This window comes from Trachypithecus francoisi, unplaced genomic scaffold (genome assembly GCF_009764315.1).
Source record: "Trachypithecus francoisi isolate TF-2019V2 unplaced genomic scaffold, Tfra_2.0 Lachesis_group2, whole genome shotgun sequence".
Lineage (NCBI taxonomy): Eukaryota > Metazoa > Chordata > Mammalia > Primates > Cercopithecidae > Trachypithecus > Trachypithecus francoisi.
The window spans coordinates 135898457-135916593 of record NW_022681465.1 but is presented as its reverse complement, the minus strand read 5'-3'; the positions used below and the strand labels follow the sequence as shown (position 1 = coordinate 135916593).

General features: G+C 38.9%; 1 protein-coding gene across 1 annotated transcript in view; it reads left to right on the top strand.

The window, feature by feature from the left end:
- The window catches only part of SGCD (sarcoglycan delta), a 1048938-nt gene that overhangs the window by 106731 nt on the left and 924070 nt on the right, over positions 1–18137 (top strand). Inside the window, exon 2 of the mRNA XM_033180496.1 lies at positions 10494–10574. The gene's annotated coding sequence lies outside the window, so the exon portion shown is untranslated. The remainder of the gene's footprint in view (positions 1–10493; positions 10575–18137) is intronic.

The window sequence follows — 18137 nt, the reverse complement described above, 5'->3', positions numbered from 1 at the left end:
CCTCATATTTCATCTTTTTTTATTGTTTTGTTTTGTTTTTCACTTAGCACTTGCTTTTGAGATTCATCCATGTTGTCATATCAACAGTTCATGCCTTTTATGGATGCATAGTATTCCGTTGTATAGAGGTACCTTATAGTTGGTGGTGGAAGGCAGGCCTGAGACTGGTGTTCAGGGAGCCTAAAAATACTGATATGACCTTATGTGGTACAGAGGCTGTCATGACTGTGACCTTAAAAATTGGCAAAAAGGTGGAAACGTGGATTCTAGTGGTTGAATCCTTACCCTCCAAATCCAGGTGATAGTCACACTTCAGAAAAGGATGCTGACCAGCCCATCCACTCTATCACAGAGCCCTGACAATCCAGACATTTCCCTGAAAATTTGCAAATCTTCTTGTCCCTTTCAATCAGGACATCTCTAGAGGCACAGCCCTTCCCCCTGCTATAAATACAGTGCCGTTTGGAGAGCAAAGTGTGGAGGGAGAGAGAGAACAATTTACCTTAATTGCTGAATATTTGCCTAATGGTCTTCTAATGTTATTGCCTATGGGCAAAGCCAGTTGTTTTTCTTCTCCCTTCTACCTGTGTGTAGAGATACCTGAGGAAATCAGGCCAATGACTCAGAACATCACATGATATAAATTTTGGAACAATTTGTTTCTAATAGAATTTATTTTGGAAGGTTACCTGAAAACCCCAAATGGTTATTTCCTGCTTTTAACTTACAATCCTGACAATTAAACTTTTTAAACCTATTGGTATATTTTATCATTTTAGAAAGGTTGCATCTCATTTTTATTATTAATTTTAGTTGGGAAACTGAGTCAAACCTCAAGTCAGGTTTGACTAAAGTTTTATTTATAGTTACTTTTCCTAAATATCCTCCAGTAGTGATTAGAATTAGCCACTGGACAACCGTATCAGAACTAGGAGCTAAAACAAGAAGGATGGAAATAATCAAAGAGGATTTGCAAATGATTAAGGTACTGAATTTCAGGTGTGCCTTCGAAAAATTAATTCCCTCTTTTTGCAAGCCGTTGCGTCTCATTTCACCAGGTACCTTTGCAAAGTATTCTTGATGAGATGCATGCTTCGTGGGAATCACTCTTTCTCCTGTATTTGGGTGTGCTTACTTGCAGGCTCTCAAGAGATTTACTTAAGATTTTCAACATTTCTGCATTAGATATTTTTAAAGAGAAAAATAAAATCCAGGGAATATAGCTTCTGAAGTGAAAAGTCTGAAACAAAAACAATTTGATGACTGTCACAGACAAAGCTACTAGAGCTCTAAAGTATAATGCAAGGTTTTATAAACTCCAAGTTGTAGGTTACTCTTTGGCATATAATAAATTAGTTCTGGGCCTAGAAGTGCTTTAATCTGAAAACTTCATTTGAGGAAAAAGCAGAGAATTTGAAGGTATTGAATAGGGTACACACACACATATTTTTCAGTGTATATCCGTACATGCATACATAGCTCATTTATCACTTGTTCAATAAATATTCACCAAATTCCTATGATGTGCCAAGCCTAGTCTCTGCCCTTTATTGCGTGCCCTACGGTTTAGTGGGGGAAAACTTAAGTAATTAAAACAAATATGATTACGGTAGTGCCTGGTAGCACAGAAACATATATCAGGAGGAAATAGTTTCATTTCGGGGCCAAAGACCCGGTTGAAGAAATGATGTTTCACTATATTATTATTGTGCAATGTCTTCATCTTATTTAACTTCCAACAGCTTGCAGAGCTATGCAGAGAGCAGTTCAGGGCTCTGCTTTTTGTTCTTGTGGCATAGAAGTCGCCCATCCTGGCCAGGCATGGTGGCTCACACCTCTAATCCCAGTACTTTGGGAGGCTGAGGTGGGAGGATCACGAGGTCAGGAGATCGAGACCGTCCTGGTTAACATAGTGAAACCGCGTCTCAACTAAAAATACAAAAATTAGCTGGATGTGGTGGCGGGCGCATAGAGTCCCGGCTACTCAGGAGGCTGAGGCAGGAGAATCCCTTGAACCCAGAAGGCGGAGGTTGCAGTGAGTGGAGATTGTGCCACTGCACTCCAGCCTGGGCAACAGAGCAAAACTCCATCTCAAAAAAAAAAAAGAAGTTGCCCATCCTCTCTATCTGTGTCTGATTTAAAATTCCATGGGAAAAACATCTGAGAACTGTAAGATTTTACCAGGGGTGAGGAAGGATTATAATATTGAAGCCATATACGGAACATTCACTTTCTACCAGCCATCTTGTTCTGTGCTTTACAGAAAAGTCCCATCCTATACACATTTTACGTACTAGCTGCTGTCCCCCATCCCCTCTTGAGAGAAGGAGATAGAAAGAAGGATGTAAGCAGCATAGGTGATGCTGCTAGCTGTTCCTCTCAGTGAACCTTGGTCCCAGAGAGTTATGTCTTAGGAGACTTGACACATTTCTTGTAGCACTTTCACAGTTTGAGCATCTTGCTGAGAACAACTGTGTATGATTTCTAGGATGCAAATGGTGTTTTTTACCCTATGCAAGCCTTCACTTTATTTTTTATTTTAGAGACTTAATATTTATAGTTACTTTTTCTAAATATTTTCCTAAATATTTAGTATTTATAGTTACTTTTCCTAAATATTCTCCTGTAGTGATTATAATTAGCCACTGGATAGCCATACCAGAATTAGGATTTCAGTACTATAAAAAAGAAAGATGAAAATAATCAAAGGGTCACCTAGGCTAGAGTGCAGTGACATGATCATAGCTCACTGCAGCCTTGAATTAAAGCTCAAGCAATCCTCCTGCCTCAGCCTCCTGAGTAGCTCAGACTACAGACATGCGTCATGACACTCGGCTAGTTTTTTATTTTATTTTATTTTTTTGTAGAGACAGAATCTCACTATGTTGTCCAGGCAGCTCTTGAACTGTTGGCCTCAAGTGATCCTCCCACCTCAGCTCCCCAATTGCTGGGTGAGGTGAGCCACTGTGTCCAGCCAGCTTTCACTTTATTAACTAACTTTTGAATGCAGCCTTGCTGTTCATACTTCATGTACTTGCCTTATCTCAGTTAACTTCCAGCCATTCTATGAGAATAAGACGTGTGATTTCCATCTTAAGGGACAGTGGAAATGAAACAGAAGTTGAATAAGTTGTCCGCATACCTTTAAATGACGTAGTGAAGATTTACGTGCCATGAAGATTTATGCGCCATGTGTTCTATATGACACTATCTTTCTGGTCGTCAGCAATTTATTAAGGAGCCCTGAGGTTTTGTTTGGAAGCCTGACAAAGACTGCTTTAAACACTGTTGGAGAGAGAAAATCCAAAGGGAAGGTGTCCATTGATACTGTTTTAGGAAATGTTATCAGAGAAGCAATGCATTCTATCTTTGTTTTGAGAGAAACTTTGAAAGAAACAGAGAGATCTCCATGTATCTTGGAGTGGATGCTTGGGATACTGTGGCTTGACTGAAGGCAGGGCAGCTGAAGCCAGAAGCCAGATAAATTATAAGAATTCTGAGCCTGAGTCACTCTCCCAGGCCATGGGCGCTCCATCCAGATGCAGAGCTGTTGAATGATGGCTGCCCCTGCAGCCTGGCTTCCCATCTAGCTGCAGTTGAGGCAGCAGGTTCTCATTATGCTTTATTCTTTTTTTGAGAATGTGTTCTTGAAATTGAATTAGATGTGCTTCCTTCATAGCATGTGTTGATTTTTAAATGACTTCTTGGTGGGTTTTCCTCAAGATATTCAGCCATGATGCAAAGGTTCTCAGGGTAAAATGAAGTATCCAACCCAATGAGAAAAAAATGTATTATTTCCTTACCTTCAGGTTTAATTGGAAGATGCTGCATTTTGAGCAGTCGTGATCTTTATTTCCCCAAATGATTTTGCATTCCCTGCTGGGATGGCCTAAGTCAATTACTGTCCTCTGCCTGAGGTATTATTAATCTTCATTCCCAGAACAAAGAAAATTCATACCATCATCCAGGAAAATTGCCGATCTTCTTGAAACTGTTGCATTTTCCATGGGTACTGAAATGTACTCTCCATGGGAGATTTGGAGATGAAGGTCGGGATTCCCTATAAATGTATCCCAGGGATGTTGCTCAGAAAGTTATCTCTTTCCTTTAAGTTCTTGAGAAGGAATCTGAATTGGTAATGCTTCTATTATTGTTCATTTGTTTATTCATTCATTAATCCATTCAACAGATATATATTGACTGTCTGCTGTGTGCCAGGCACATAATAGAAAAAACAGACAAGGACCCTACTGTCATGGAAACTGCATTTCAGTAGGGGGGACAGACAAATAAACAATCAAATAGGAAGTATGTTAGACAGTTGTAACTGCTAAGGAGAGGAGGAATGGAAATGGGAGGCTCGTTGTTTGTGTGTGTAGGGCCATGTGGGCTGCCCAAGGGATAATGGCAATTTAGAGGGTTTCCAGGGAAAGATTTTCTCCTAATAGTTGAAAGAACTGAGGGATTTCTGGGGGAAGGTTTTCCAGCAATGAAAATAAGTGCAAAAGGTCTGGTGTGTCAGGAGAATAGCATGGAAAATCAGGTGGCCAAAGCAAAGTGACCAGACCAGGAGGGAGCACAGTAGGTTAGTTCAGAGAGGTGATGGAGTGAGGTATGCTGGTTAAGTAAGGATGTTGGCTGTACTCAGAGCTAGACACAAAGATAGGGGAGTTTTGAGCAGGGAAGAGACATAATCTCATTGTGTTTATCAGGAAGGCTACTGAAAACTGAAAATGAGCCAAAGGGTGACATCAGTGGAGGCAGGGAGGTTGTTTACGAAATAGGTGAAAAAATCCAGGCAAGAGATGGTATTGGCCTGGATTAATTAAATTAAAAAACAAAACAAAACAGGACGGCTAGGTTATTGAAATGATTTAAAGTATTATTTTTAATGTTAAATGAAAATGATTCTATATTTCAGATTTACTGTTGCAATTTTGACAGCTTAAGTTTTCAAAAATAGAATTTGTATACAGATTTTACTACATGAAGTATTAATTAAGTACCTACTAAATATCCAGCTAAATGGTGGTATTCTAGAAAGACTTTGGAACAAGTCACTGTATTCTCATTGGATAAACTACAAAAACAACATTTGCATGTGTGTGTACACATTCTAGTTTAGAAAATATATGAGCTGATCAGATATTTTTGGTACAGATTATGCTTAAATGCTTATCTTAGAAAATATATGAACCCATCTTTTAGTACAGATTATGCTTAACTGATTGTAAGAAACTAATATTTATTGAACACCCACTGGCTACCAGGATCTATGCTGGGCATTTTACATAAGGAAACACATTTAACCTTCAAAACGACTCTATAACAGCAATTATCAAAATTCTTGGTTTCAGGAACCCTTTAGACTTTTAAAACCTATTGAGGACCTCAAAGAGCTTTTGTTTATGTGGGTTATATATAACCATAGATATAGATAGATAGATAGATAGATATTTACTGTTTTAAGAATTAAAACTAAAACATTTAAAAATTGATTGATTCATTTAAAATAACAGTAATTAACCTATAACCCATAATATAAAATATATGTTAATAAATAAACTATATTTTATAAAAATACTGTAATTTATACATTTTTTAAATGTGGCAAGAGCAGCATTGTTTTAATATTTTTCACAAATCTCTTTAGCATCTGACTTAGAAAATATCTAGATTCTTGTATCTACTTCAACTTTCAATCTGTTGTGATATGTTGTTTTGGTTGAAGTATATGAAGAAAATCTGGCCTCATGTAGATATGTAGTGGAAAAGGAAGGAGCATTTTAATATCCTTTTCAGATAATTGTGAATGTTGTCTTTTGATATTAAGTTAAAATCCAAAATGTAGAAGTTTCTGGAAAGTTAGTTGAGTTGTGGAATCAGAGATACATTCATTTTTTACTCTCTTTACTTGAAATCTACTGATTATCTTGCACATTGCCTATGCTTAAGGTCGTAACATTACACATTGGTCATTTGGAAAATGCTGGCTCACTGAATTATGCAGATCTCCAAATGCTGACACATTTCATTATATAATATATGTTTTAAAAGTCATGTGTGTTTCTGTCAACACCAATCTCATCAGAAAAGCCTTTACATATTAGGAAGCTGTCAAGCTGCTCACATTGGCGGATGTAAGTTTTCCAAAATTCCAATTTTCACTTAATAGATCAAATTTTATCCTTGGCAACAAATGCTGTCAGTTGCTATCATTGAAGTGACAGGGTCTCTTCTTTCATTTTCAAGAAAATGTTTACCAAATACCCAAGTCCCAATAATCATAGTTTATCTCTATCATTATTTCAGGTAAAATTGGTGCCCTTTGATAAAGGCCAGTAGTTCAGCTCACGACTCAAACAATTGCCCAAATACTTTTTCTTGAAGCAGTCATAATACTTCAGTGAACAGCAGAAGTGCTTTATGTATACCACCCAGTTTATCACAGAGAATATTAAAAAGATTAGCACTGAAGGGACAGGATTTAATATGATTAATCATTGTTACTCCTTTATTCAGCACAAATGAACTGTCCGCCTCCCTCCATCTCTTTCCTCTACCTCTCTCTTTCTGTTTCTTCCTCACTATAAGCATTAAGTGGTGAAGAATACAATCATCCCTAGTGTAGTTGGGTGCCACTGCCTGGATTCCAGCTGAGGCTGAGGTGTCAGCAGTTTTATCCATCATTGTTTTTGCACCATCAATGCAAATGCCAAGACAGTGACAAGGGCCAAATAATACTTTAGTGTTATTGTAAAAACGGTTTTGTTTTTCCAGACTCCCTGATAAGATCTGAGGATATTCCTCCCCCTTCCTGCTCCATAGACCTATAGACCACACTTTGAGAACTGCTGCTGTATGTAATATGTGTTTTACAAATGAAGAAACTGAATCTTAGTCTAAGCAACTTGTGTAAGGTCACATGGTTTGTCAGGAAAAAGACAGGACTGTAACCCAGGCCTATGTGACCCAAAGTTTGTCTGGAAACTTGGTCTCCCGTCCTCCCCTCCCCTTTCTGACACACACGCATGCATACACAATGGTAGACTTTATGGAGAACTTTGGAGAAAGTGTAAACTTGATTATTCAAAAGGACACAAGGATCTGGGTGAGAAGAATAAAATAAGCTCAACCATGAGGACTGAAATGAACATGATTTATGGGGCAAATAAATAAAGACTCAGACTGAAGTGGAGTCTCCATTTGGCCATTTCTACAGAAAATGATAGAGAGGAAAGGTGGGTGAGTTGATGTCAAAGTGACGAGTCTGGCCTTGATTCAAATGCAAATAGTTTTAGATTTTTAAACAGATCACAAAATGATAAAAGTTACATTAGACTGACATTGGTAGTGAATGTATCACCAAAAAAAAGAGAACAGGGCCCGAGAAAATCTTGATCATTCAGCAAGCAGTAACGGCTTAAGCCAGAGTGAAAGGAGAGAAGAATCAGAAAAATACGGCAAAGATAAAGCACCAAAAGTGTGGTAATTGGTGATGGGGAAATGCAAAAGAATATGATCCTGAAGGACTCCCAGCTTTCATGTGTGAGGCTCCAAGGGAGATACGGTATCTTGCAGAGACTGATGATATCTGGAGGAGATTATGCTGTTGACATTGGTGAACTGGTGGTGATGTCAACCTAGCCAACTGAAGTGCAGGTGTTCTAAAAGCAATTCACATGTGGCACTGAATAGTTTATAGTAGATGCAAAGATGTATTCCCTGAGAGTGGGTGACTGAGGGCTTATCATGAAAGATCCCTGCTGTTAGGATGGAATGAAGAAGAACCAGTGTAGGAGAAAGGGGAATGATTTAAGAGGCAGAAGATGCCCCTTCGTAGTACTAGCAGCAGCAGCAATTGTAGCTGTAGTCATTACAGAGCCATAGTAATAGGAATAATGATAATGGCTAATGCTTACTGAGATCTTATTCTCCAGGCTTGACATACAATAGATTTTGAATTCTCAGAACAATTTTATGAGTGAGAACAGGTTTCTGTTTTTCAGATGAAGAAAACATGACTTAGAAACATTAAGTAACTGATATTAGGTCATACAGTTAGGAAGTGGCTGAGTCAGTCCTGGATCCCCAATCTTTCTGACTCCAGCACTTCTCCATCTTAATGCAGCCTTAGGGAAACCAAGGAGTGGAAATGTTCACAAAGGGCTATGTAAAATTCACAAGTTAAGTTGTAGAGTATGAGAACTGAGGAAGATCTTTTTTTTTTTTTTTGAAATGGAATCTTGCTCTGTCGTCCAGGCTGGAATGCAGTGGTGCGATCTTGACTCACTGCAAACCAGGGCCTCCCATACTCAAGCAATTCTTATGCCTTGGCCTCCCAGGTAGCTGGGATTACAGGCGTGTGCCATTATGCCTGGCTAATTTTTGTATTTTTACTGGAGACAGGGTTTTGCCATGTTGCCCAGGCTGGTCTCAAGCTCCTGGCCTCAAGTGATCAACCCACTTCAGCCTCCCAAAATGCTGGGATTACAGGCATGAGATACTGCATCCAGACCTTTTTTTTTTTTTTTTTAAAGATGAAATCTCACTATGTTGACCAGGGTGCCAGACTGGTCTAGAACTTCTGGCCTCAAGCAGTCCTCTTGCCTCAGACTCTGAAAGTGTTAGGATTACAGGTATGAACCACTGCGCCTGGCTAGGAAGACCATTTTAGTAGGACCAAATAAACTGGTAGCCTCATGTGAGGTCTCAGTAAATTGATGATAGAAGCAGTTGGCAAGAAATGATGACTGTGCCTAAGGAAATGAAGGGATCTAGCAAAACCAGTCTGTATATGGGAGAGATTTGTGAGTAAAAGGAAAAAACTAAAATGGCTTAAAGTAGATATGGGTTAATAACTGAAGTGATTAAATTTTAGTTGAAAAGAGGCTTAAGTTAGCCGAAATGGATAGGAATGATGTCAGGTGACAAAAAAGAAATGAATTTCCATATTGGTTTGATGAGCAGTGAATATGGGAGAAGCAGGTCAGGGAAAATAGGATTCAGAGTGCAGATGGAGGAAGCAATTTCAGCTTTAAGTAGTGGCCCTTCCCTGAAATATCAAGAAATGTGAACAGTAATTATTATAGAGGCTATTATTTAGAATTTGCTAAAATCAATAGAAAAGTGGCTGGGAATTCTAGGCTAGTGGTCTTGGTGAATTAAAGAAATATTAGGATTATCTCTTGTCATGAGGCTAAAAACTAAGCTTGAAAATCTCTGGGTTGGAGGAGGATTCAGATGTCAATAATTAGGTTATACGACTATATTACGATGAATTATTCCATCATGTACTTTTAAGGGATTAGTCATTTAATAGACATGAATTTCATCAATCTTTCTTGTCTTTTCTTTATATACTAGAAGGAACCTTAGTTGAAGCAGCAGGAGCCCTGCTGGTTGTTTCTGGGCACTATTGGGTGCCCAGAACCTAGCCAATTGCCTGATATATAGCAAGGGTTCAAAAATATTTGTTGTATGAATTAATGAATATACTTCAACTCAGCCATTTGATACTAACTTTCTCTTTATGCTAACTCTACTTTCTCCTCACAATTGTATAAATGATTTTTTTCTTTGCAACCTGTAAAATGATTTTCATCTTTTTCAGTCATTATAATGGCCCTGTGAGTTAGGAACATTGTCATTATACCTATTTTATAGATGTGGATACTGACTCCCTCACCCAAGGTTATAGTACTGTGTAGTTGTTTAGAGCCTAGGCATTGTGGTCAGATAAACCATTCTGAGCGCCAGGTCTGTCATGTACACGACACATTATTAAGCTGTCTTCCTTTGGCAGATTTTTTTTTTTTTTTTAACTTCACCTAGCCTCAGTATTCTCATCTGTACAAAAGAGATATGAAACTGTCCTGCGGGCCAGGCACAGTGGCTCATGCCTATAATCCCAGCACTTTGGGAGGCCAAGGTGGGCAGATCACAAGGTAAAGAGATCGAGACCAACCTGGCCAACATGGTGAAACCTCATCTCTACTAAAAATACAAAAATTGGCTGGGCATAGTGGTGCACGCCTGTAGTCCCAGCCACTCGGGAGGCTGAGGCAGGAGAATCGCTTGAACCCGGGAGGTGGAGGTTCAAGCCTAGATCAAGGTCTCGCCACTGCACTCCTGGGTGAGGCAGAGCGAGATTCCATCTCAAACAAACAAACAAACAAACAAAAACGTCTTGCACGATGAGTGAAAAGATTAAGTACCATAGTGGCTATAAACTACATAACACGAAGCTGAGCACAAAATATGAACTCAGGCAGTGTGATATATTGGTGAGAGCACAGACTCTGGAGCCAGAGAGCCTGGATTTGAACCCCTAATTGCTGCTGTGTGATCTTGGACAAGTCACTAATTTTTCTGTGTCTCAATTTCCTCATCTGTAAAATATGAGTAATAATGAAGATTAAGCAAGTTAATATATGTAAAATGCTTAGAACAGTGCCTTGTACATATTAAGTACTATGTGAGTTTGTTCATAGGTGATATCTATTGAAGTTGGGAGGGTCACAGTATCAGTGGGTGGTCCCCCAGTTTCTTCTTGAGCATTGATGAATTAGCGGGTAACTCTCCAAATCTTACTTACATTATTTACTTTTGCCTCACTTTTATCATACACTTTTAAGGAATCTGCTAGTTAATAAACATGGCTTACATTTTCTTTCATTTCTTGTTTTTTCTTTGTTTTCCAGAAGGAGCCTCAAAGTGTCTAGTGATCAGTAGAAAAATAGAAGAATCAAATATTTTCATATTCTGATGATTATATTCTCTGCCCCATTCTTAAAATGAATTATTTTTCCTGAATATCAACTTTTTAGACTCCTCTTCCAACTGTCCCCCGCCCCCCCATTCTCAATACTAAGAAACCTGCTCCCATGTCAAAACCCAAAACCAAAAGTGATTTCTGTGTAGACATGTGAAAACAACCTATTGAAATGCTCTCAGGTTAACTAACATCTTTTTGCAGGTGACTGTTGCTCCATCTCTGTGGGTTTGACTCACGGGTCAAAACATGTGATCGTTATGTCAGCTTATCACTATCAACGGAATGAATAGAGTCCATGCTCACAATTGCTACTTTCAAAGCAAATTACTCAGGATGAAAATCTTTGCAGGGTTGAAAAATAGATAAATATTCTCAGCAGGGAACAAAGGTGGGGGTGATGAGTGTGTCATATGGTTGATTTAGTTTTGTTTGCAACTTTTCTATAGAGAGACTTGGAATGGAAGGGGAAGGTTTAGAGTCAGAGGACCCAACAGAGGCATTTGTGAAAATCTCACTATATAGTATTAGAGGCTGTTCATGCTAATCGAGGTGATATAACTCCCTTGATATTTGGGGCCCCAGTTTACAGAATAATAACATTTTTGGAGCAAAAGGATTTTAATGTAATGGGTCGTCCTGTGTTGAAGAGATGATACATTGTTATAGACCACTACCAAAACTGCAGTTTTCCACAAGTACTACCAGAATGTGACCCAATAAATTCAAGGTCTGAAAATCTTCAAGATTTGCAACCTCTCTGCCGAAGTCCTTATTTAATTCAGAAACTTTATTAGAGATTTGTGATGTACCAGACTTTATGCCAGGCAATAAGACAAATGGAAAGATGGTAAGAAAAACCTGGATAGGGATTTCTGTCTGCCTAGGGAGCCAGGTAAGTGAACATTTGTCATTGTTCACTTGACTATAGGCCAGTGCTAGGGAGCAAAAGGTCCTGGGACTGAAATTAGGAAGGTAAAAAGAGGAGAAATTGCTACTTTTTGAGCATCAGTGGTGTGGCAGGTACTGTGTTATGGAGTGGAGACTGAAAGGAGGACAGAAATGTGATGAATTGAGCATTGGATAGGTAAATAAGTTATGACAGAAAATTCCCATCTGGAAGTGAACACATTTAACGAATGGTTGGTGACAGGAGGGTTGCCAGTGAAGGCTGGAGGTGAAGCTTACAAGAGTTGGGTCATTATTCTGCTCACAGGCAACCATCCAAGGCTTAAACACAGAAGAAATACATCATTAGATTTGTGGCATAAAAAGATAACTCAGAGAAGCATGGAGGATGAGTTAGAGAGGAGAAGCTCAAGAGGTAGAAAGTCCAGTTAGAATGGGACTGTTTGCCAAGGCAAGAAATAATGTGAGCCAGGCGGTTGTGTTCAAGGGGCAGCAAACATTTGATTGAAGCAACAGGACTTGATAATGGATTCACGACAACCACTGAGAAAGGTGGAGGGCTGTCTGCCTTTCCCAGCACCAACAGCTTTGTGCACCTGATGGTACAGTTACTTAAGAGAGAAGAGGAAATTAATGAGTTACCCTTTCCTGGGTGAACAATGCCCGCAACGGCTTTAGTTTCCATCCATACAAGGAGAATAAGAATATCTACAGTCAGAGAGGTTGTGAAGATTAAATAAAATAATATGTGAAATCAGTGTGAAACAATGCTCAGGACACAATGCCTTGCAGTTCAGGTGTTGTCTTCGCTCCAACACACACACACACACACCCATGGAAAACTCTATAGCCTATTGAAGTCTTTGAAATCCTGCCCTGATATTAAATAATATTTTGATGCCAGAAACATACTTTTAAAAGTCCAATAACATTGCTGTTAAAATAAAGAGACAGCCAACAGCCAAGTGACTTTGAATAGAATTCTTTCCCGGAATTGTAGATGAAAGTTAAAGGATGCTATGCTTTTGTAAGGAAATGGTAATGTACACTGTGTACATTTCTCTTGCCAACTATTGAGTAGCTTGCCTAAAAAAAATTGTGCTAAATTTTTTATTAAATACTTCACTGAGTACCATATAATGTCAGATTCTGTACTAAGGGAATTAAGTGACATAGCTGTGAAATACTTTTCTTGGTCTGTTAGTAGACTGCCATTAAAATTGAAAACATGACTGGTCTGGTGTGGGCAAGATTTAGGTGTATAACATAGTCTGGGAAAATGTTGGGATCCAGTATTTGTTGTTAGATAAAATGTTTTTATAATCAGAAAACAAATCTATAGCAAAACTTTGTGTGTTAAAAAAATGTTGTGTAAAGGTCTATGGCATCTTTTTCAAAACAAACTGGATGTCGCCTTCACAGAAGCTAGTCTGGGCAGATCTCTAAGAACTTATAGCTTCATCAGAGCCTTGTCATTACTCTGGACAAAGGCACTATGTTGTTATTGCCCCTTCAGGTACCTGATCAAGGCTACAGTGCCCCAAGGGCATCTTCTATAGTTTCAAGCATTCTAGGGTGGACCCTCCCTCCCCAGCAGAATCCTGAGCCTCATTTGGTAGGTGTCCAAGCCAGTTACCACCATTCCAGCATGCCTTATTTAGCCAATATTTCCATTAGCAACCTGCTTCTCCACTCAGAAATGTTAATGCCAACCCTCTCATCCCCTGGGGACTCCTCTCTTAGCACCCTGTATTGCCTGGATAATCAGGATTTCATGGAAATGGAAATTGGAGTGGTGTAATAGTAAAAAATTATTTAAGAGTCATAAAACCTGAATTCTAATGAGACTCATTAGCTTGATGACCTTGGTCAAGGCAAGCCCCTCTAAGTCTCAGTTTTATTACCTCTACAATGTAGATAATGATGCTCAGTGTTCAAGGTTTTGGGGAGATTTAAATGAGACAGTGTATATAGGAGCTACAGAACAATGTCCAGCACAAAGTAGTTGTTCAACAAATGATTCATTAAAAATTTTAAGAAATGGCCAGGCGCAGTGGCTGATGTCTGTAATCCCAGCACTTTGGAAGGCCAAGGCGAGTGAATCACGAGGTCAGGAGTTTGAGACCAGCCTGACCAACATGGTGAAACTAAAAATACAAAATACAAAAATTAACCGAGCGTGGTGTCGCACACCTGTAATCCCACCTACTTGGGAGGCTGAGGCAGGAGAATCTCTTGAACCCTGGAGGTGGAGGTTGCAGGGAGCCGAGATTGTGCCACTGTACTCCAGCTTGGCGACAGAGCGAGACTACATCTAAGAAAAAAATAAATAACTAAATTCTTGCCTAGAATTTGCGTGTTAGAGAATTAAGGTAAATATCCTTTCTGAGTCTTCTATATTATGAATGTCGGATTTCTCTGGAAAGAAGCTTGAATTTAAAGTTTATAGGTCTGTTGAGTTGGAGTCTTTTGTATTCATTTACAGTTGCTCTTTGGGCTACAAGAATTTCAGCTTTGCAAGATATCATACTAGTGAGGCAAAATGCCTTATCATGGCAACAAATTCAGTGGTGGAAATATCTTGCTGATCTTTGGCAGTTTATCCATCAGTAAGTGTTCTTAAAAATAACATGCACAACACTTACAGCAACTGCCATTTTTGAGAGCTCTTTATGCTCCAGGCACTGGGCTAAATTCTTTACGTACAGCTTCTCACTTTTTCTTCCCTACAACACTGAGATGGTTGTCTTTACACTGGTTTTACAGATAAGAAACCTGAGGCTCAGAGATTCTGAGAAAATAGGTACTGAACCACCACCTTGTATACCCAGAGCTGTTACTGATTCAGGTTCGGTCAAGAGGCACTGCTGTTTGCTTGCTGAAATAAAGCTCCATTCAGAGAACACACCGAGAGAAGTACCCTGAGGACAGGGGTTAGGTTGGAGATGCTATCCAGGATCAGGGTAGCTTGGTTGAATGGAGCAAGATGCTATAAATGGCTTGTGAAGGATAGCTAAATAGAAGAGTGATCTGGATGGTGGTTGCTCCCAGTGGCTCTCTGGAGGTTATGAATTGCTCTGCCCAGGTGCACCAGCTTGATGGAGTGATGGGTGTGGAATCCTCTCTCATTCTGCTCACTAGGCGGGGCACCTACAGAGCTGCATCTGCTTTGGGGAAGGGCACTATTTTCTAATTTGCACAAAGTCACCCAACGGGCAAACAGCAGCCTGGGAAAAGCTGATTTCACAGTTGTGCCACCAGCATTCCATCAGCACAAAGAACGCATGATCACAAGGAATGGGAGAAAAAAGAGTGGTGAGGAAACACAGACTGATCCCTCAGCAAGCAGAATTCAAAGGAAGGCCACCATAAAACAAAATAGTTAGGAAAGAGGAATCAAAGGCAATTAGGTGTCTTCAAGGGCTGAAACCCAACAAGCGAATATTGATCTACCATTTGAAAGGTCCATGAGAAAACTAGGGAAAAAGTGCCCCTTACAGTAGAAGCATGCTTAGATATCCAGGAAGTCACCAGCAGTGTAAGAGAAGCTGTGAATATTAATGAAGCTACAAGGCAAGCATTTTAAAAGGAGCTTTTTCTTTTTTTTCCTCTGAGTATGTTTTTTAGAGGTGGAAAAATCTTTAAACTTTAAAAGGGATGTATTTTCCCTACCGTATACTGCAGTTTTATAAAGCACTGCCTCCTGCCAGATGCTCTGAAATGGGCTTTATATTATTTCATAGAGGGGCAATTGAGAGTCTATAAAGGCAGGTCAGACCTAAGGTGTTAGGAATTTATAATAGCAGAGGAAAGAAAGAAAGAGACAAACAGACAACAGACGAAGATGAGTTAAGACTACTTTATTTTGTGACATGATTAAATTATTAGGAAAAAAACCCAGAAAAACAGAAGAACTGTGAGCTGATTGAGCTGTGGTTTGGGGAATCTCAATGAATGTAAAGCATGGGCTTGTAAATGAAGAGATACTTAAAAGAAAATTGTGAATTTATGTTTGGCTTCTAATGCTTGTTAAAAATAATCTGCACAGGAGTGATTTTCTGTTTTTCAAGATCAATTCTTAAGAAAACATTCTAGATAGTTAGCTAAACAAATTTTTATTTCTATCCAGAATATATATGTATATCTACACATGTGCATAGTCATACATATGCACAGATATGTATGTGTATATATGTGTGCCTGTGTATATGTGTGTCTATGTGTGTGTATATATGCATGTGTGTATGTGTCTATGTGTGTCTTTGTGTGTCTATCTGTATATGCATGTGTGTATATATGTGTATGTGTGCGTGTGTGTGTGTATCTTGACCCTTTCACTAGCTTCTACATTATATACTTTAACCATAGGATTGCCCAGAAATTAACTTCCAGTATAAATGCATGATTTCCTTATATTTATTGAGTAAACATAATGTCTAAATTTTTCAGTAGATTCATCATCTGTTAAATGACAATAATCACATAATAATATAAGCCTGCTTTTTCCTTGGGGTTGCTGTGAGAGCAAATGGCTATATAAACTAGTGAAATTTTAGAGCTGAAAGAGACCTTTGAGATCATTTGCTCCAAAGTCTGTGTTATAAGCATGATACAAATGTGGGATACTTTTATTTGTCTTTATCCCTATGGCATGGCCATGATTTACATATCATCAAACCAAAATAGTAAGTGGTAAGTGGTTTTCTGCCATGGCTCACCAAGCCATGCAGAATTCTGCACTTGATTCTGAGCTCCGCTTTTTGAACATTTCCTGGTAGTGGTTCTTTTGCAAAACTTACCACAGGAAGATGATTGAAAACACGCAAACCTACTTAGTGATGTAGGTCCTGGTAAGGGAGATAAACCAAACCCTTTCTGCTAAGAATGTTGAATTACTTTTAAAAAATATAATGTTTATTGAGATTTAATTCATATACAATACAATTCACTCATTTTAAAAGTGTACATGGATGGAAATGGAGGGCATTATCTTAAGTGAAACAACTCAAGCAGAAAGTCAAATACTGCATGTTCCCACAATTATAAGTAAAAGCTAAATAATGTGTACATTGGAACATAGAGTGTGGAAAAATAGTCATTGGTGACTTTGAAGGGGAGGAGAGAGGTGAGGAATGATAACTTAGTGGGCACAATGTATACTATTTAGATAATGGTTACACTAAAAGCCAAGACTTTGCCACTATGTAATATGTCCGTGTCACTACTATATGTCCATGTAACTTGTACCCCTTAAATTTGTACAAATAAAGCTATTTTTCATAATAAAAATTATACTGTTTAATGACTTTTAGCGTATTGATAGTCATACCATCATCACCAGAATCAATTTGAGAACACTTTTATTACCCCTAAAAGAAAATCATATTCATTGGCAATCACTCCCCATTTTCCTCCTCCTTCCAGCCCCTGGCAATCACTTCTACTGTATATCTCTACAAATATGCCTGTTGTAAAATTTCATACAAGTTGGATAATACATTATGGTGTCTTTTGGACTTCTTTCAGTTAGCATAATGTCATGGTTCATATGTTTTAACAGGTATCAGGACTTAATTCTTTTTCACAGCTTAATAATATTCCATTATATAAATATAATGCATTTATTTATCCATTCATCAGCTGATTGACATTTGAGTTGTTTTTATTTGGGGCTTTTATGAGTAATGCTGGCATGAATATTTGTGTACAAGTTTTTGTGTGGACATATATTTTCACTTGAGTGTCTGTGTAGGAGTGCAATTGCTGGGTCATATGGAAACCCTATTTGACATTTTAAGGGGCTGTCAGGCTGTCTGTCAAAGGACCTGCACCACTTTGCATTCCCACAAGCAGTGTATGAGGGTCCCATTTTCTTCTTTTTTTTTTAGACAGAGTCTTGGTCAGTCGCCCAGGCTGGAGCTCAGTGACACGATCTCAGCTCACTGCAAACTCTGCCTCCTGGGTTCAAATGATACACTTACCTCAGCCTCCCAAGCAGCTGGGACTACAGGTGTGTGCCACCATGCCCGGCTAATTTTTGTATTTTTAGTAGAGAGGAGGTTTCACCATGTTACCCGGGCTGGTTTCAAACTCCTGACCTCAGGTGATCCGCTCACCCTGGCCTCGCAAAATGCTGGGATTACAAGCGTGAGCCACCGTGCCTGGCTGAGGGTCACATTTTCTACATCAAAAAGAATCTACCTGTCTTCGATTATCGCCATTGTTAGAGGATGTGAGGTGGTATCCCACTGTGGTCTCCTTTGTATTTCCCTGGTGGGTAATGTTGTTAAGCATATTTCTTGTAGTTATTAGCTAGTAAGTTACTTTTAAGCTTTTATGGTTTGGTGAAAGAATACCAACATTTTCCAGAAAGACTTTGACATTTAAGACTTTTTGAGAAAAGGGCAAGGAAAGTTCAGAATCAGGGGAGTAAGATTCTACTAGAGATGGGGAG